The following is a 21704-nucleotide window of genomic DNA, read 5'->3' as shown; positions in this document are numbered from 1 at the left end:
AATTTCACTAGTCCATGCTGTATCCAGCATTGACACTTGTTCTGCACTGAGATATCTCTCCCCATTGCAATAGTACTGGAAAAAATGGGTTTTTTTTGGTTTGTTTTTGTTTTTGCTTTGCTTAAATTTATGTCTTGCTATGTTTTTTCTTTGGCAGTTGTCAAAATCAAAAAACCCATCCAGTTCAGTACACTCTTCCTTATCTTTTGATTCAGAGGCATGAAAAGCCAAAAGTGTACATTTTGCAATCTCAACTTCTCATCCACGGGATCATTGCATTATCTCCTGGTGAAAGCATTCTTTCCTTTGAAACTAAGACCTGTAGGTCATCCCAGCATAAACTTGGAGGAATAGGACACAAAAAAGTGGCTATTGTTTCAACAGAGGCTAATACTGAGTGGTATCACTCCAAATTCTACTCTTTGATTTTTGGACTCATGTATACAGGTTATTAGAAAAAATGCACCATATATTAGTTACTGATTCAAAGCATTAACAGTATCTTGGTGAACCTTGACACAGTCCTGCAACATATTACCACCTATCTGGTACTATAACTGAGTCTTCAAAAGGCCCTCCCACCATTCTATCAAGCCAGCAAGTTCAGGATGGACAGGAACATGGTGAAACTGGTGGATTTCATGAGCATGGGTCCATTGCCACACTCATTTTGCTGTAAAGTGAGTTCCTTAATCCCAAGCAATTCTGTGTGGGATACTATGACAGTGAATAAGGCATTCTGTAAGTCCAGAAATGTCAGTTTTTCAGAAGTACTGCTTTCAAAGAAGGCAAATCCTCATCCAGAGTAAATGTCTATTCCACTATGGACAAAATGCTCTCTCATGATGGCAGTGGTCCAATGTAATCAACCTGCTACCAACTAGCTGCCTGAAAAATTCAGGAATGGTGTCATAACAGCAGAGTCATTGTTGCTGTCTGCTGCTGGCCAATTTGCCACTGGGAATTGGTGACCAGAAACCCATGATGCTGAATCCATGCATAACTACATTCCTGCCATCATGGCCACTTCATTATGAGCTCATTAGGTAATTAAAAAGTTGGCTGGGGAAAAAGGCTGACTGGTATCAACAGACATATCATCTTAGCCACTTGAGTATTAAAATCCTCCTCTGCTTAGATAAAATTTTGGTAAGCATTCACATGGAAAATATCTTTGTTTTATTTATTTATTTTTACCCATTAGGAAAGAACTCTTTATATAATCTCCCCCAATTGTCATTGTTATCCATTTTCCCATCCTGTTTCTCTCAAGTCCCTACCATCAATCCATACTATTGGCCACAGTACATGAATCAGTATACAATCAAAATCTGGTCATTTAAGTGAATATGGAGGTCCACTGTCCATAATCCTGCCCACTGAATAGATTTCCATTTTCCTCTGTCCAGGGATGTTGCAGAGAGGAGCTGTAGTGCTGCAGCTGTCCACTATTGTGTGCTGCTTGCATATCATGAGGAACCATCTATAAACCAAGTCTGCGTCTTTTCTTCCTCTGTCAACTGATAGTAGGGAACTCCCCATTATAGATGAGTTTAGGCTGGGAGAGACAAGGTAGTGTAGCAGTAGGGATCATAGGAATTTGGGTCACTAATTCATGTAACTTACTTTGCCTGTATGGCCTGCTTGGGCCTAATCACATATATATCACATACATTTGATGGAGATGATTTGTTATGCAGGTCCAACTTGATGACTTAGTGTATAAGATAACACTCAGCTCATGATGGAAGTTCAGATCACATGGTAACAGTGTGGTCCATTGTCAAGCATTCACTCTCTAAACACAGCAGGAGGCCTAGAGCTGTTTCTCAAAAGGAGAATAGTTATCTTTGGAAGACAGAAGGACCTTTTTCAAAATCCTAAAAACCTGAATTACCATTCAAATATAGGACCTGTGAAAGGCTCCAAATAGCATCCCTTTTTGCCATAGAACTTTAAGAACCACCAGGTATACTGGTATATGTGCCTCAAGTAGTAGAGCAGTTTGCACAGCATAATGGAAATGTTGGAGAGTCTTCTCTTCTCTTAGGCCCAATTAAAAACTAGCAACTTTTTGGGTTACTCAATAAAAAAGCCAGAGTTATATATTCAAATGAGGATTATTTTGCTTCCAAAATCCAAAGGCTCACCAGACATTCTGCCCCTTTCTCGGTTGTAGGAGGGCCCAAATACAACAATTTATGCTTCACCTTAAATAGAATATCTGAACAAGTTCTATAACTCTGGCTCCTAGAAATTTCACTAGGGCACAGACACCTAAATTTTAGCTGGATTGATTCCCCACTCTCTGCTGTGCAATGTGTTGCAAATGAGTCTAGAGTAGTTGCTCTTCCTGCTCACCAGGTCCAATCAGCATAGTGTCATAAACGTAATGAGCCAGTGTGATATCTTGTAGAAGAGAAGGAAATCAAGATCACTGAAAACCAAATTGTGACATAGGACTTGGTAGTTGATATACCCCTAAGATAGGAAAATAAAAGTATATTTTTGGCCTTGTCACCTGAGAAAAAACACTTATGTTGGACACTATGGACAGGTATTGAGAAAAGTCATTTGCTAAATCAATAGTTAACTACTGGGTACCAGGGGATATGTAAATTTGCACAAGCAATGCAGTCAGAGTCACCACTAGGTTAAGCTTGAGATAATCCCCTGTCATTCCCCAAGATATGACTCTCTTCTGCACAGACAAAATAGAAGAGCTGATTGGGATGGGATGGGAATCACCATAAATTGTATGGTGTCCCTGGATCACGGCACCCTGGTGACGGGCTGCACAGGCTCTTGGGAGGGGAGACTTGTATCTTTCAAGTTCTTGATGGTGGCGCAAATGTATGCAGTCCACCAGGAATGAGGCATTGCTATTGAATTACTATTTTCATAGGTAGAGGGAGTTTTAATGGCTTTCATTTGGCCTTTCCTACCACAATGGCCCCAGTCTGCAGGTCAAGGGACCAATAGCAGCTGAGGGAATTCTGTCAGCTGCTAAGTATCTCTCTTCCAATTATGCGTTCTAGAACTAGAGAAATACCACAGGATGGGTCCAGGAACTACTGGGAATAACTGTGAGACTGACCTGAGCTAAAAACCACAGATCACATGACCCCTATTCTGATTGGAGGTATGCAATTAAGGCTATCCTCGAAAAAGTGTGAGTTCAGCATTCCCTGAAAATTCTGTTTCCTTTCTTTCAATTCACAGTGTTAAAAGGTGTTAAAAGTTCCTTTTGTGAAAGGCAGGGAGAAAGATTAACAAATAAACTTTTATTCATGTGGGGGATTATTCCGCAAGAGAACCCAGTCTCCCTTCATTTAAAGAGTTATAGGTCTGTAAATTGTCTCATCTCCAGGAGTTGATTAAAGGACTGTGGCTTTCGATTTGTATAACTGAATTTAGACTTTTGCTCAATAGTCCTTGTAATTTACTTCTTATGCTTATCAAGTATGAATTTAGTAGATTTCCTATCTCTTTCACTTCTAAGGACACCGTGATTAACTAGCCTAAGCCATAGGTCTGTGTTGGTCAGACTAATAAGAATGCTTCTTTGAAGGAGACCTTCAAGATGAGGGAGGAGTAAGATGTGGAGATCACCTTCCTCCCCACAAACACATCAGAAATACATCTACATGTGGAACATCTCCTACAGAACACCTACTGAATGCTGGCAGAAGACCTCAAACCTCCCAAAAGGAAAGAATATCCCCACGTCCCTGGGTAGGGCAAAAGAAAAAAGAAAAAACAGAGACAAGAGAATAGGGACAGGACCTGCACCTCCGGGAGGGAGCTGTGAAGGAGGAAAAGTTTCCACACACTAGGAAGCACCTTCACTGGCAGAGATGCAAGTTGGCATGGGGGAAGCTTCGGAGCCACGGAGGAGAGCACAGCAATAGAGGTGTAGAGGGAAAAGCAGAGAGATCCCCACACAGAGGATCAGTGCCAACCAGCACTCACCAGCCTGAGAGGCTTGTGTGCTCACCCACCGCCAGGGTGGGTGGGGGCTGGGAGCTGAAGCTGGGGCTTCGGAGGTCAGATCCCAGGGAGAGGACTGGGGTTGGCTGCGTCTACACAGCCTGAAGTGGGCTAGTGTGCCACAGCTAGCCCGGAGGGAGTCTAGGAAAAATTCTGGAACTGCCTAAGAGGCAAGAGACCATTGTTTTGGGGTGAATGAGGAGAGGGGATTCAGAGAACCGACTAAAAGAGCTCCTGAGATGGGCACGAGCCATGGTTATCAGCACAGACACCAGAGACGGGCATGAAATGCTAAGGCTGCTGCTGCAGTCACCAAGAAGCCTGGTATACAAGCACAGGTCACTATCCACACCTCCCCTCCCAAGAGTCTGTGTGGCCTGCCACTGCCAGGGTGCCATGATCCAGGGACAACTTCCCCGGGAGAACACACAGTGCGCTGCAGGCCATTGCAACATCATGCTGGCCTCTGCCACCACAGGTTCACCATGCATTCCATACCCCTCCCTCCCTCCAGCCTGAGTGAGCCAGAACCCCCTAATCAGTGACTACTTTAACCCCATCCTGTCTGAGCGAAGAACAGTCATCCTCAGATGGCCTACAGGCAGAGGTGGGGCCAAATCCAAAGCTGAACCCCAGGAGATGTGCAAACAAAGAAGAGAAAGGGAAATTTCTCCCAGCAGCCTCAGGAGAAGAGGATTAAATCTCCACAATAAACTTGATGTACCCTGCATCTGTGGAATACCTGAATAGACAATGAATCTTACCAAAATTGAGGTGGTGGACTTTGGGAGAAACTGTAGACTTCGGGTTTGCTTTCTGCATCTAATTTGTTTCTGGTTTATGTTTATCATAGTTTAGTATTTAAAGTTTATTATCATTTGGTAGATTTGCTCATTGATTTGTTTGCTCTCTTCATTTTTTAAATACATATAGATATATTTTTCCCCATTTTTTCTTTTTGTGAGTCTCTATGTGTATGCTTCTTTGTGTGATTTTTTTCTGTATAGCTTTACTTTTACCATTAGTCCTAGGGTTCTGTCTGTCTATTTTTTTGTTTTTGTTTATGTTTTTTTCTGTTGTCTTTTTTTAGTATAGTTTTTAGCACCTGTTATCATTAGTGGGTTTGTTTTTTGGTTTGGTTGCTCTTTTCTTTCTTTCTTTTTTTTTTTTTTCTTTCTTTTTTTATTACTTTAAAATTTTTCTTTATTTTTAATAACTTATTTTTTTATTTTAATAACTTTCTTTTCTTTCTTTCTTCCTTGCTCTTTCTTTCTTTCTTTCTTTCTTTCTTTCTTTCCTTTCTTTCTTTTTCTCACTTTTCTTCTGAGCCGTGTGACTGACAGTGTCTTGGTGTTCTGGCCGGGTGTCAGGCCTGTGCCTCTGAGGTGGGAGAGCCGAGTTCAGGACATTGTTCTACCAGAGACCTCCTGGCTCCCTGTAATACCAAATGGCAAAAGCTCTCCCACAGATCTCCATCTCAACATTGAGACCCATCTCCACTCAATGACCAACAAGCTACAGTGCTGGACACCCTAAGCTAAACAACTAGCAACACAGGAACACCACCCCACCCATTAACAGAGAGGCAGGCTAAAATCATAATAAGGTCACAGACACCCAAAAACACAACACTGTATGTGGTCCTGTCCACCATAAAGACAAGATCCAGCTTCATCCACCAGAATACAGGCTTCAGTTCCCTCCACCAGAAAGCCTACACACCCCACTGAACCAACCTTAGCCACTGGGGACAGACACCAAAAACAACGGGAACTATGAACCTGCAGCTTGCAAAAGGAGACCCCAAAAACAGTAAGTTAAGCACAATAAGAATACAGAGAAACACACAGCAGATGAAGGAGCAAGGTAAACACACACCAGACCAAACAAATGAAGAGGAAATAAGCAGTCTTCCTGAAAAAAATTCAGAGTAATGAAAGTAAAGATGATCCAAAATCTTGGAAATAGAATGGAGAAAATACAAGAAACATTTAACAAGGACCTAGAAGAACTAAAGAGCAAACAAACAGTGATGAACAACAAAATAAATGAAATTTAAAATTCTCTAGAATGAATCAATAGCAGAATAACTGAGGCAGAAGACCGGATAAGTGACCTGGAAGATAAAATATTGGAAATAACTACTGCAGAGCAGAATATAGAAAAAGAATGAAAAGAATTGAGGACAGTCTCAGAGACCTCTGGGACAACTTAAATGCACCAACATTCGAATTATAGGGATCCAGGAAGAAGAAGAGAAAGAGAAAGGCCCTGAGAAAATATTTGAAGAGATTATAGTTGAAAACGTCCCTAACATGGGAAAGGAAATAATCAACAGGTCAAGGAGGCACAGAGAGTCCCATACAGGATAAATCCAAGAGGAAACAGGCCAAGAAAAATATTAATCAAACAATCAAAAATTAAATACAAAGAAAAATATTAAAAACAGCAAGGGGAAAACAACAAATAATATATAAGGGAATCCCCATAAGGTTAAGAGCTGATCTTTCAACAGAAACTCTGCAAGCCAGAAGGGAGTGACAGGACATATTTAAGTGATGAAAGGGAAAAATCTACAACCAACATTACTCTACCCAGCAAGGATCTCATTCATATTCAATGGAGAATTTGAACCTTTACAGACAAGCAAAAGCTAAGAGAATTCAGCACCACAAAACCAGCTTTACAACAAATGCTAAAGGAACTTCTCAAGGCAGAAAACACAAGAGAAGGAAAGACCTACAATAACAAACTCAAAACAATAAAGAAAATAGTAATAGGAACATACCTATTGATATCTACCTTAAATGTAAATGGATTAAAGGCTCCAACCAAAAGACATAGACTGGCTGAATGGATACAAAAACAAGACCCATATATATGCTGTCGACAAGAGACCCACTTCAGACCTAGGAATACATACAGACTGAAAGTGAGGGGATGGAAAATGATATTCCATGCAAATGGAAGTCAAAAGAAAGCTCGAGTAGCAATTCTCATATCGCAAAAAAGAGATTTAAAAATAAAGACTATTACAAGAGACAAACAAAGAAATTACATAATGATCAAGAGATGAGTCTAAGAAGATATAACAATTGTAAATATTTATACACCAAACACAGGAGTACCTCAATATATAAGGCAAATGCTAACAGCCATAAAAGGGGAAATTGACAGTAACACAATCACAGTAGTGAACTTTAACTCCCCACTTTCACCAATGGACAGATAATCCAAAATGAAAATAGAGAAAAACACAAACTTTAAATGATATATTAAATAGGATGGAATTAATTGATATTTATAGGACATTCCATCCAAAAATAACACAATACACGTTCTTCTAAAGTGCTCATGGAACATTCTCCAGGATAGATCATATCTTGGGTCACAAATGAAGGCTTGGTAAAGTTAAGAAAATTGAAACCGTATCAAGTATCTTTTCCAAAAACAATGCTATGAGACTAGATATCAATTACAGGAAAAAAATGTAAAAAATACAAAAACATGGAGGCTAAACAATTTGCTAAATAATAAGCAAGAGATCACTGAAGACAACAAAGTGGAAATTTTAAAAAACCTAGAAGCAAATGACAATGAAAACACGGTGACCCAAAACCTATGGGATGCAGGAAAAGCAGTTATAAGAGGGAAATTTATAGCAATACAACCCTACCTCAACAAACAAAAACATAAAATAAACAACTTAACCTTACAGCTAAAGCAATTAGAGAAAGGTGAACAAAAAAAACCCTAACTTAGCCAAAGGAAAGAAATAATAAAGATCAGATAAGAAATAAATGAAAAGGAAATGAAGGAAACAATAGCAAAGATCAATAAAACTAAAAGCTGGTTCTTTGAGAAGATAAACAAAATTGATAAACCATTAGCCAGACTCATCAAGAAAAAAAGGGAGAAAACTCAAATCAATAGAATTAGAATTGAGAAAGGAGAAATAACAACAGACACTGCAGAAATACAAACGATCATGAGAGATTACTACAAGCAACTCTATGCCAATAAAATGGACAACCTGGAAGAAATGGACAAATTCTTAGAAATGCACAATCTGCCGAGACTCAACGAGGAAGAAATAGAAAATATGAACAGACCAATCACAAGCACTGAAATTGAGACTGTGGTTAAAAATCTTCCAACAAACAAAAGCCCAGGACCAGATGGCTTCACAGGCAAATTCTATTAAACATTTAGAGAACAGCTAACACCTATCCTTCTCAAATGCTTCCAAAATACTGCAGAGGGAGGAACACTCCCCAACTCATTCTACAAGGCCACCATCATCCTGACACCTAAACCAGACAAAGATGTCACAAAGAAAGAAAACTACAGGCCAATATCACTGATGAACATAGACGCAAAAATCCTCAACAAAATACTAGCAAACAGAATCCAACAGCACATTAAAAGGATCATGCACCATGATCAAGTGGGGTTTATCCCAGGAATGCAACGATTCTTCAGTATACGCATATCCATCAATGTGATACACCATATTAACCAACTGAAGGAGAAAAACCATATGATCATCTCAATAGATGCAGGAAAAGCTGTCGACATAATTCAACACTCATTTATGATAAAAAACCCTGCAGAAAGTAGGCATAGAGGGAACTTACCTCAACATAATAAAGGCCATATATGACCAACACACAGCCAAGATAATTCTCAATGTTGAAAAAGTGAAAACATGTCCTCTAAGATCAGGAACAAGACTAGGTTGTCCACTCTCCCCACTGTTATTCAATATAGTTTTGGAAGTTTTAGCCACAGCAATCGGAGAAGAAAAAAATAAAACGAATCAAAATTGGAAAAAAACAAGTAAAACTGTCCCTGCTTGCTGATGGCATGATTCTATACATAGAGAATCCTAAAGATGCTACCAGAAAACTACTAGAGCTAAACAATGAATTTGGTAAAGTAGCAAGATACAAAACTAATGCACAGAAATCTCTTGCATTCCTATACACTAATGATGAAAAATCTGAAAGAGAAATTAAGGAAACACTACCATTTACCATTGCAACAAAAAGAATAAAATACCTAAGAATAAACCTACCTAAGGAGACAAAAGACCTGTATGCAGAAAACTATAAGACACTGATGAAAGAAATTAAAAATTATACAAACAGATGGAGAGATATACCATGTTCTTGGATTAGAAGAATCAACATTGTGAAAATAACTATACTACCCAAAGCAATCTACAGATTCAATGCAATCCCTATGAAATTACTAGTGTCATTTTTCGCAGAACTAGAACAAAAAATTTCACAATTTGTATGGAAACACAAAAGACCCCAAATAGCCAAAGCAATCATGAGAAAGGAAAACGGAGCTGGAGGATTCAGACTCCCTGACTTCAGGCTATACTACAAAGGTACAGTAATCAAGACAGTATGGTACTGGCACAATAACAGTAATATAGATCCATGTAACAAAATAGAAAGCCCAGAGATAAACCCACACACATACAGTCACCTTATCTTTGATAAAGGAGGCAAGAATATACAATGGAGAAAAGATGGCTGCTTCAATAAGTGGTGCTGGGAAAACTGGACAGCTACATGTAAAAGAATGAAATTAGAACACTCCTTAACACCATACACAAACATAAACTCAAAATGGATTAAAGACCTAAATGTAAGGCCAGACACTATAAAACTCTTAGAGGAAAACACAGGCATAACACTCTATGACATAAATCACAGCAAATCCTTTTTGACCCACATCCTAGAGAAATGTACATAAAAACAAAACTAAACAAATGGGACCTAATGAAACTTAAAAGCTTTTGCACAGCAAAGGAAACCATAAACAAGACGAAAATACAAGCCTTAAAAAAGGGAGAAAATATTTGCAAATGAAGCAAATGACAAAGGATTAATCTCCAAAACTGAGTTATTTGTAGTGAGGTGGATGGACCTAGAGTCTGTCATACAGAGGGAAGTAAGTCAGAAAGAGAAAAATAAATACCATATGCTAACACATATATATGGAATCTAAAAAATAATAATAATTATTATAGTTCTGATGAACCTAGGGGCAGGACAGGAATAAAGACACAGATGTAGAGAATGGACTTGAAGACATGGGGAGGGGGAAGTGTAAGCTGGGATGAAGTGTGAGAGTAGCATTGACATATATACACTACTAGATGTAAAATAGATAACTAGTGGGAGCAGCTGAATCTCATGGGGAGATCAGCTCAGTGCTTTGTGACCACCTAAAGTGGTGGGATAGGGAAGGTGGGAGGGAGATGCAAGAGGGAAGGAATACAGGGATATATGTATACATTTAGCTGATTCACTTTGTTACACAGCAGAAACTAACACAACATTGTAGAGCAATTATACTCCTATAAAGATGTTAAAAAAAATACCTAGAGACAAATGAAAATCAAAACATGACAATCCAAAACCTATGGGATACAGCAAAAGCAGGTCTAAGAGGGAAGTTTAGAGCAATAAAATCTTACCTCAGGAAACAATGAAAATCTCAAATAAACAACCTAACTTTACACATAAAGCAACTAGAGAAAGAACAAACAAAACTCAGTTAGTAGAAGAAAGAAATCATAAGATCAGAGCAGAAATAAATCGAGTAGACTAAGAAAACAACAGAAAATATCAACGAAACTGAAAGCTGGTTCTTTGAAGAGATAAACAAAATTGACAAACCTTTAGCCAGACTCATTAAAAAAAAGGGGGGCGGGGAGAGGGTCCAAATTGATAAAATTAGAAATGAAAAAGGAGAAGTTACTGACACCAGAGAAATAGAAAGGACCAAAAAAGTCTACTACAAGCAACTATATGTCACTAAAATGGACAAGCTAGAGAAAATGGTCAAATTTTCACAAAGGTAAAATCTTCTGGGACTGAACCAGGAAGAAATAGAAAAATGAACAGACCAATCACAAGTACTGAAATTTAATCTGTGATTTAAAAACTCCCAATTAACAAAATTCTGGGACCAAATGACTTCACAGGTGAATTCTACCAAACATTTAGAGAAGAGTTAACACCTATCCTGCGGAAACTATTTCAAAAAATTTCAGAGGGAGGAACACTTCCAAACTGACTCTATGAGGCCACAATTACCCTGATACCAAAACCAGGCAAAGATATTATGAAAATGAAAATTACAGGCCAATATCACTGATGAACATAGACGCAAAAATCCTCAACAAAATACTAGCAAACTGAATCCATCAATACATTGAAAGGATTGTGCACCATGATCAAGTGGAATTTATCTTAGGGATGCAAGGATTTTTCAATATCTGCTAATCAATGTGATACAGCACGTTAACAAAGTGAAGAATAAAAACCATATGATCACCTCAATAGGTGCAGAAAATGCTTTTGATAAAATTCAATATCCATTTATGATAAAAAAAAAAAACCTCCAGAAAGTGGGCATAGAGAGACCATATCTCAACATAGTAAAGGCCATATATGACAAACCCACAGCTCACATCATACTGAATGGTGAAAAATGTAAGAATTTCCTGTAAGATCAGGAACAAGACAAGGATGTATACTCTTGCCACTTTTATTCAACATAGTTTTGGAAGTCCTAGCCACGAGAATCCAAATTGGAAAAGAAGTAAAACTGTCACTGAAGATGACATGATACCATACATAGTGACAGTGAGAGGGTGATGCAAGAGGGAGGGGATATGGGGATATATGTATACGTATAGCTGATTCACTTTGCTATACAGTAGCAACTAACACAACAATGTAAAGCAATTACACTCAAATAAAGATTAAAAAAAAAAAATCTTAAAGATGCTACCAGAAAACTCCTAGAGCTCATCAATGAATTTGGTAAAGTTGCAGGATACCAAATTAATACACAGAAATCTGTTGCATTTCTATACACCAGCAATGAAAGATCAGAAAGAGAAATTTAAAAAACAATCCCATTTATCATCACATCAATAAGAATACGATATCTAGAAATAAACCTACCTAAGGAGGCAAAAGACCTACACTCCAAAAACTATAAAATGCTGATGAAATAAATAGATGACACAAACAGACAGAAAGATAACCATGTTTTTAGATTAGAAAAATCAATATTTTAAAAACGATCATACCAAGGCAATCTACAGGTTCAATGCAATCTCTATCAAATTACCAATGGCATTTTTCACAGAACTGGAACAAAATAATTTTTAATTTGTAAGGAAAACAAAAGACGCAGAATAACTAAAGTCATCTTGAGAAAGAAAAATGGAGCTAGAGGAATTGGGCTCCCTGACTTCAGACTATACTACAAAGTTACCGTAATTAAAACAGTATGGCACTGGAACTAAAACAGAAATATAGATCAATGGAGCAAGATAGAAAGCCCAGAAGTAAACCCATGCACCTATGATCAATTAATCTACAACAAAGGAGGAAAAAATGGAGAAAAGACAGTCTCTTCAATAAGTGGCGCTGGGCAAACTGGAGAGCTACATGCAAAAGAATGAATTTAGAACATTCTCTAACACCATACACAAAAATAAACACCAAATGAATTAAAGATCTAAATGTAAGACCAGATACTATAAAACTCTTAGAGGAAAACATACGCAGAACACTCTGACATAAATCACAGCAATATATTTTGGAATCATCTCCTATAGTAATGGAAATAAAAACAAAAACAAACGATTCAAACCTAATTAAAGTTAAAATATTTTACACAACAAAGGAAACCATAAACAAAACAAAAAGACAACCTACAGACTGGGGGAAAATATTTGCAAACAATGCACCTAAGAAGGGTTTAATCTCCAAAATATACAAATAGCTCATACAGCTCAATATAAAAAACAAACAACTCAATTAAAAAATGGGCAGAAGTTCTAAATAGACACTTCTCCAAAGTAGACATGCAGATGGGCAAAAGACATATGAAAAGATGCTCAACATTGCTAATTATTAGAGAAATGCAAATCAAAACTTCAATGAGGTATCACCTCACACCAGTCAGAATGATCATTATCAAAATGTTTACAAATAATGGATGCTGGAGGGGGTGTGGAGATAAAGGAAGCCTCCTACACCACTGGTGGAAATATAAATTGGTACAGCTACTATGGAGGACAGTATGGAATTTCCTTTAAAAACTAAAAGTAGAGCTACCGTATGATCCTGTAATCCCTAATTCAAAAATATACATGTACCCCAGTGTTCCTTGCAACACTATTTACAGTAGCTAAGATGTGGAAGCAACCTAAAATGTCCATCTATGGATGAATGGATAAAGAAGATGTGAGATATATAGATATAGATACACAATGGAATATTACTTAGCCATAAAAAATGATGGAATAATACCACTTGCAGCAACATGGATGGACCTAGAGATTATCATACTAAGTGAAGTAAGTCAGACAGAGAAAGGCAAATGTATGATATCACTTATATCTGGAATCTAAAAAAAAAAGATACAAATAAACATATACAAAACAGAAATAGACCCACAGACATAGAAAATAAATTTATGGTTACCAAAATAGAAAGGGGGTGGGGAAAGGGTAAATTAGGAGTTTGGGATTAAAATATACATACACACTACTATATTAAGTAGTTAGCAAACAAAGACCTACTGTATAGCGCAGGGAACTATACTCAGTATTTTATAGTAACCTATAAGAAAAATAATCTGAAATATATATATATGTATTTATATACACACATATATACATATACCTACATATACATACCTGAATCATCACTTTGCTGTACACCTGAAACTAACACAACATTGTAAATCAACTATACTTCTATTTTTAAAAATTTGACCTGATCCAACTTTATATTCCTTCCACAATTATTCTATACCCTTAATATTCATTCTCAAACATATTTCCCAGAGTTCTGCTTGTAGAAGTTAGAAAACTCAAGTGGTTCCTTTGAGAGGTAGCACATAACCTCATCAGTCACATTTTGTACCTCCCCTTTAGGGGTCTGCTGGGACTTGTGTCTAGTCATAGGTGGCAAATGTCTCAGGGGAGGTCATTATTGTTTTCTAAACCAATGCAAAGATAATATCACAGATGGAGTTGGGAAGGATGTTACCATTGTGGATTTAGAGGCTGCTACCACTTGGTGTTGGAGTACCAGTGCTACTGGAGTTGAGGAGGTCACTTTTGCTCAGGGTGGGTAGACCACTTCCACTGGCAAAGAAAACTCATCAATATTTAGGAGTTTTATATACCCAGATTTTTCAAGGTCATCCTACATGTTTCTATCCCACGACACAGGATACCATTTTTCCCAATAATTTTCTCACTTTAACAGTAGACATCCTAGGAATCTGGAAGTTTAACTTTCCTCAAAATTTAACCAATTACTGCTTGATTTTCAGCCATTTCAGCCCAGACGGGAGAATAGGCTCTCCCTCATGCATACCTAGAAACTCTTAGGTCATTGATGCAAGCCTGAGCTGATAATTCGAATCCCTAAGGTCACTCTGTTATTTTTACCACTTTTTCAGGGACATTAGGAAAAGCCAAACAACACCATTATATGCCTTAGTTTTCCAAAAGTATTTCAAACTATTATATACAGAGTCACTTAATTACTTTCTTATTATAAGTGGTTATTTAGTAGTATCTAATGCACATATTTTGCTTATCTCTATAAACATTTCATACCCTGGACTATAGTGCTCTGTTTACTACTAGAATTAGAGTCATTAGTGTCTTTATTTTTTTTTAATATAATCAGATTAGAGAGAAAATTCCAAAAAACATAGAACCCATTCAGAAAACTCATCCTTAATATTCTGTTCCTTTTGACCACTCTGGGTACCCAAAATTATGTTAGTCATTGTTCTCCTGAAGAGACTAACTAATATCATAGATAGATAAACAGATATATAGATACATAGATAGAAAGATACATACATACATGCATATATACATACACACACACATACATGCATGCATACATACATATGAAAAAAAGATTTGTTGTAAGTACTGGCTTAAGCAGTCATTGAGGCCCCCAAACCCCACTATTTGCTATCAGAAAACTGGAGAACCAGGTAAGCTGGGGGTATAAAACAGTTAAAATCTGAAGGCCAGAGAATAGGGAAATAGGTGGTGTACTTCTAGTCCCAGGAATAAGGCCTGAGAACAGGGGACGAATGGTTTAAATCCCAGGGTCCAAATCTCTAAGAACCAGAATAACTGATGTATTAATGAACATACAGACATCCAGCTCAGTAAAAGAGAAATTTGCATTTTCTTTGCTTTTGCGTTTTATTCAGGCTCTCTATTCAGACTGGATGATGCCTGCCCACATTAGTGACAGATGATCTCTTTACTCAGTCTACTGAATCAGATGCTAATCCCTTCCAGATATCTTCACAAACACAGCCAGAAAAAGTATTTTACCAGCTAGCTGGACTTCTCTTAGCCCAGTTAAATTGACACATAAAATTAACCATCACAAGTCCATCCTCTTGTGACATATATATATGTTGTATCAAATAATGTTAATCTCCAAATAAAGACAATACTGAGGTTTTAATTCTGCCTAACATGATACATCTATGTTAAATACAACTGAAAACAAACTCCTACCCCAGAAGAGGAAAGACAGTCCTTAAGTAGGTTTACTTTTCTTCTTTATATCTCTAACAACTGTATGATGTAAATTAAATGATGCTTAAATATATGATATTAAGTTAATACATCTCATAAGTTAAGGGAATGATAAAGAATAGAAAACAAAGATATATGTTTAATATATGTGTGCATACACACAAACATTCATAACAAAATAAGGGGAAAATATTCATGCCAATTACAGTCCTTATTTCTGTAACTAGTCACGAAGTTGAACCTGGTATTATACTACCCTATTCTAATCCCATTCTGTATTTCTTTTGCCTCAGCAACAACTTCATCTGGTTGGAGAATTTATCTGATTGGTAAACCTTTATTCTTAAAGGGTCTAGTGTCATTACCAGTGTTGTTTGCATTGGGTTATTGTAGTTTCCAACTGACCTCAGTGAAAGGGTATGCTAATCCTAAAGAAATCCTTATTTTGTATTCCAGACAAACTCTTCATTATCTTCATTGTAGTAGTTGTCCAATTTCCCTTTGGTAGTGGCAAAATCCTTGTTTATTTCCAACATTAACCAGGCTCCTGAGTCTTTTCCAAAGAATCTGTGCACTTCCTTACAAAATCCTTGGGAAAAAACCCTATTAAAACAGTATAGCAAGAGTCTCTCATCCTCCATGTCTGATAATCATCAATACCCAATCAGGTTTCTCATCCTCCACCATCCACCAGGTAAGTCTGATTAGCCAGGCTTGTCTTCAGCACTATTCAACTAAGTCAGTTTAGCCAGAATCCACATTACCCTTGATGTCTCCTTTTAGTGACTTTCCATCCATTGAACCCCACCAGAATCCTTTGGCTGTAAATACCTAATTGTCCATGCTGTATTCAAATTTGAGCCCAGTTTTATACTGAGGTCTATTTTCCTGTATTACAGCATTTCTGAATAAAACCCTTTTTTTTCTGCTTTAATTATGCCCACTTCTGCTTTATCTTTGATAATTATGATGTGAATCGGATAGAATCAGACTGATTATTGAGACTCTGGACCCCACATCCAGAACCCTAAGTGTGCAATTTTGAAAACTTTGTCTTCACTTCTGACTGATTGATCATGTATCCATTGGTTAGTCCATCTGCTACACCATTGACCCAGACAAATATCTATTGTAGCTTGTAGGGAAAGAGTTTGAATGTTAAGATTTGGGGTATAATGTAGAAGGTATATTAGAGTCCCAGACAATGAGAGGCTGGCTTAGAGTGCTTGTTGTATGAAGTGATCGGATCCTTTCTTCAGTCTCCCCTTGCCTTCCATGTACAGATCAATTTTAAATTTCATCTGGGAATCTCTTAAGGTTGCAAACCAACAATAAGTATAAAGATTGTTTATAAACATGAGATCTCTCAGCTGGCTAAAATAAAAAACCTTCTTGAACTCCTGCTGAAATGTGCTCTAACTTTGTCTGCTTACTTTCCTGTTGGCATAATATTGCTAATAATAATTCGGAACTTCAATGGCCTTTTGGGGAAACATAATTCCCAAACTGGCTCCTCTAAAATCTCTTCTTTCTCATCACAGCTGTTTATTCTTCCTTCAGTTACTGATTTGGATTGTCCCGCCAGTTCCTTTGATTTCTTTTACATGTCTCCCTTCATACCTCTGTGCTCTGCATTTTTCTGTCCAGAAACTTTTTCCTTCCCACTTCAGCTATTCAACTCCCAGTGACTTGAACTGTAGGCCACCTAATCTGAATTGAGGACTCCAAAGGGATTAATGGATCCCCAAAGTAAACACTTATGGCTAAAAGAGAAAAAAATGATTATTTGGAAACAGAACTTGTTTTTAATCCTTCTTATGTGTTCAAAGATATCCAGACAGCTGCTAGGTGTTTCATCAGTGACTGTCCTAAAATTTAGTTAACAGCTTCCATCAAATTACATATTGGGACAAAAAGAATCTTAACAGTCATGTTTACAAACATTTGTAAACAGGTAATTTTAACTTGTCCACTGCCAGAAACACAATACAGATAAAAATATAAAGTGGTTATAAACAAGTGAAATTGTATTACTATGTCTTACTGAGTCAGGGCCACAGTTTTAGAATGAAAGCTCTAAGATATCTATTTGCATATATATATATAAGTTTATGTATGATTCTCTAAGTGTGTATGTATGCATGTATGTTATGTATATGTGACATTTTCTACCTCTGGATATTACTAAATTAATTCATAAAATCTCAAGAGTGTTATCTTCAAATGAAAGATAAATAAATGATCCTATAAATTAAGTATTCCAAAAACCCTCAGAAATATAAAAATAAACAATTTTAAGTCTGCTTAACTGGGGTAGCCTTTATAAAATAAAGCCCATTTTAAAAATTGTTGTTATTTAACCATACACAAAAATAAACTCAAAATGGATTAAAGACTTAAAGGTAAGGTCGGTTATTATAAAACTCATAGAGGAAAATATAGGCAGAACACTCTTTGACATAAATCATAGCAAGATTTTTTTGACCTATCTCCTAGAGTAATGAAAATAAAAACAAAAATAAACAAATGGAACCTAAATAAACTTAAAAGCTTTTGCACAACAAAGGAAACCGTAAACAAAATGAATAGACAACATTCAGAATGGGAGAAAATATTTGCAAATGAAGCAACTGATAAGGGATTAATCTCCAAAATATACGAACAGCTCATGCAGCTCAATATCAAAAGAACAAACTACCCAATCAAAAAATGGGTGGAAGACCTAAATAGACATTTCTCCATAGAAGACATACAGTTGGCCAACAAACACATAAAAAGATGCTTAGTATCACTAATTAGTAGAGAAATGCAAATCAAACCTATAATGAGGTATCACCTCATGCTAGTCAGAATGGCCATCATCAAAAAACCTACAAACGGGGGGCTGGGAGCTGAGGCACGGGCTTCGATCGGATTGCAGGGAGAGGACAGGGGGTGGCGGCGTGAACACAGCCTGAAGGGGATAGTGCACCGCAGCTAGCCGGACGGAGTCCGGGAAAAAGTCTGGAGCTGCCAAAGAGACAAGAGACTTTTTCTTGCCTCTTTGTTTCTTGGTGCGTGAGGAGAGGGGATTAAAAGCACTGCATAAAGGAGCTCCAGAAACGGGTGCGAGCCACGGCTATCAGTGCTGACCCCAGAGATGGGCATGAGACGCTAAGGATGCTGCTGCAGCCAGCAAAAAGCCTGTGAGCGAGCACAGGCCACTATCCACACCACCCCTCCCGGGAGCCTGTGCAGCCCGCTACAACCAGGGTCCCGGGATCCAGGGACAACTTCCCCAGGAGAACACACGGCGCACCTCAGGCTGTTGCAACTTCATGCTGGCCTCTGCAGCAGGGTCACCCTGCACTCCATACCCCTCCCTCCCCCCGGGCTGAGTGAGCCAGAGCCCCCGAATCAGCAGCTCCATTAACCCCGTCCTGTCTGAGCAAAGAACAGACACACTCAGGTGACCTACACGCAGAGGTGGGTCCAAATCCAAAGCTGAACACTGGGAGCTGTGTGAACAAAGAAGAGAAAGGGAAATTTCTCCCAGCAGCCTCAGAAGCAGCGGATGAAAACTCCACAATCACCTTGATGTACCCTGCATCTGTGGAATACCTGAATAGACAATGAATCATCCCAAATTGAGGAGGTGGACTTTGGGAACAAGATATATTATTTTTTCCCCTTTTCCTCTTTTTGTGAATGTGTATGTGTATACTTCTGTGTGAGATTGTGTCTGCATAGCTTTGCTTTCACCATTTGTCCTAGGGTTCTGTCCGTCCGTTTTTTGTTTTTTTTTTTACTTTAAAAAATTTTATTTCTTAATAATTATTTTTTATTTTAATAACCTTATTTTATTTTATCTTACTTTATTTTATCCCCTTTCTTTCTTTCTATTTTTTCTCCCTTTTATTCTGAGCCGTGTGGGTGAAAGGCTCTGGGTGCTCCAGCCAGGCATCAGGGCTGTGCCTCTGAGCCAACTTCAGGAAACTAGTCCACAAGAGACCTCCCAGCTCCACGTAATACCAAATGGTGAAAATCTCCCAGAGATCTCCATCTCAACACCAAGACCCAGCTTCACTCAACAACCAGCAAGCTACAGTGCTGGACACCCTATGCCAAACAACTAGCAAGACAGGAACACAGCCCCATCCATTAGCAGAGAGGCTGCCTAAAATCATAATAAGCTCACAGACACCCTAAAACACACCACCAGATGTGGACTTCCCCGTCAGAAAAACAAGATCCAGCCTCAACCACCAGAACACAGGCACTAGTTCCCTCCACCAGGAAGCCTACACAACCCATTGAACCAACCTTAGCCACTGGAGACAGACACCAAAAACAATGGGAACTACGAAACTTCAGCCTGCGAAAAGGAGACCCCAAACACAGTAAGTTAAGCAAAATGAGAAGACAGAAAAACACAGCAGATGAAGGAGCAAGGTAAAAACACACCAGACCTAACAAATGAAGAGGAAATAGGCAGTCTACCTGAAAAAGAATTCAGAATAATGATAGTAAAGATGATACAAAATCTTGGAAAGAGAATAGACAAAATGCAAGAAACATTTAACAAGGAACTAGAAGAACTAAAGACGAAACAAGCAACAATGAACAACACAATAAATGAAATTTAAAAAAAAATACTCTAGAAGGGATCAATGGCAGAATAATGGAGGCAGAAGAATGGATGAGTGACCTGGAAGATAAAATAGTGGAAATAACTACTGTAGAGCTGAATAAAGAAAAAAGAATGAGAAGAACTGAGGACAGTCTCAGAGACCTCTGGGACAACATTAAACGCACCAACATTCGAATTATAGGGGTCCCAGAAGAAGAAGAGAAAAAGAAAGGGATTGAGAAAATATTTGAAGAGATTATAGTTGAAAACTTCCCTAATATGGGAAAGGAAATAGTTAATCAAGTCCTGGAAGCACAGAGAGCCCCATACAGGATAAATCCAAGGAGAAACACGCCAAGACACATATTAATCAAACTGTCAAAAATTAAATATAAAGAAAACATATTAAAAGCAGCAAGGAAAAAACAACAAATAACACATAAGGGAATCCCCATAAGGTTAACAGCTGATCTTTCAGCAGAAACTCTGCAAGCCAGAAGGGAGTGGCAGGATATATTTAAAGTGATGAAAGAGAAAAATCTACAACCAAGACTAATCTACCCAGCAAGGATCTCATTCAGATTTGATGGAGAAATTAAAAACTTTACAGAGAAGCAAAAGCTGAGAGAGTTCAGCACCACCAAACCAGCTTTACAACAAATGCTAAAGGAACTTCTCTAGGCAAGAAACACAAGAGAAGGAAAACACCTACAATAACAAACCCAAAACATTTAAGAAAATGGAAATAGGAACATACATGTTGATAATTACCTTAAAAGTAAATGGATTCAATGCTCCCACTAAAAGACACAGACTGGCTGAATGTATACAAAAAGAAGACCCGTATATATGCTGTCTACAAGAGACCCACTTCAGACCTAGGGACACATACAGACTGAAAGAGAGGGGATGGAAAAAAGATATTCCATGCAAATGGAAATCAAAAGAAAGCTGAAGTAGCAGTTCTTATATCAGAGAAAATAGATTTTAAAATAAAGACTATTACAAGAAACAAAGAAGGACACTATATAATGATAAAAGGATCGATCCAAGAAGAAGTTAAAACAATTGTAAATATTTATGCACCCAACATAGGAGCACCTCAAAACATAAGGCAAATACTAACAGCCATAAAAGGGGAAATCAACAGTAACACAATCATAGTAGGGGACTTTAACACCCCACATTCACCAATGGACAGATAATCTAAAATGAAAAAGAATAAGGAAACACAAGCTTTAAGTGATACATTAAACAATATGGACTTAATTGATATTTATAGGACATTCCACCCAAAACAACAGAATACATATTTTTCTCAAGTGGTCATGGAACATTCTCCAGGATAGATCATATCTTGGGTCACAAATCAAGCCTTGGTAAATATAAGAAAACTGAAATTGTATCAAGTATCTTTTCTGACCACAATGCTATGAGACTATTTATTAATTACAGGAAAAGATGTGTAAAAAATAC

Source organism: Balaenoptera musculus, chromosome 2, assembly GCF_009873245.2.
Source record: "Balaenoptera musculus isolate JJ_BM4_2016_0621 chromosome 2, mBalMus1.pri.v3, whole genome shotgun sequence".
Lineage (NCBI taxonomy): Eukaryota > Metazoa > Chordata > Mammalia > Artiodactyla > Balaenopteridae > Balaenoptera > Balaenoptera musculus.
Note: the sequence above shows the minus strand (reverse complement) of the source record.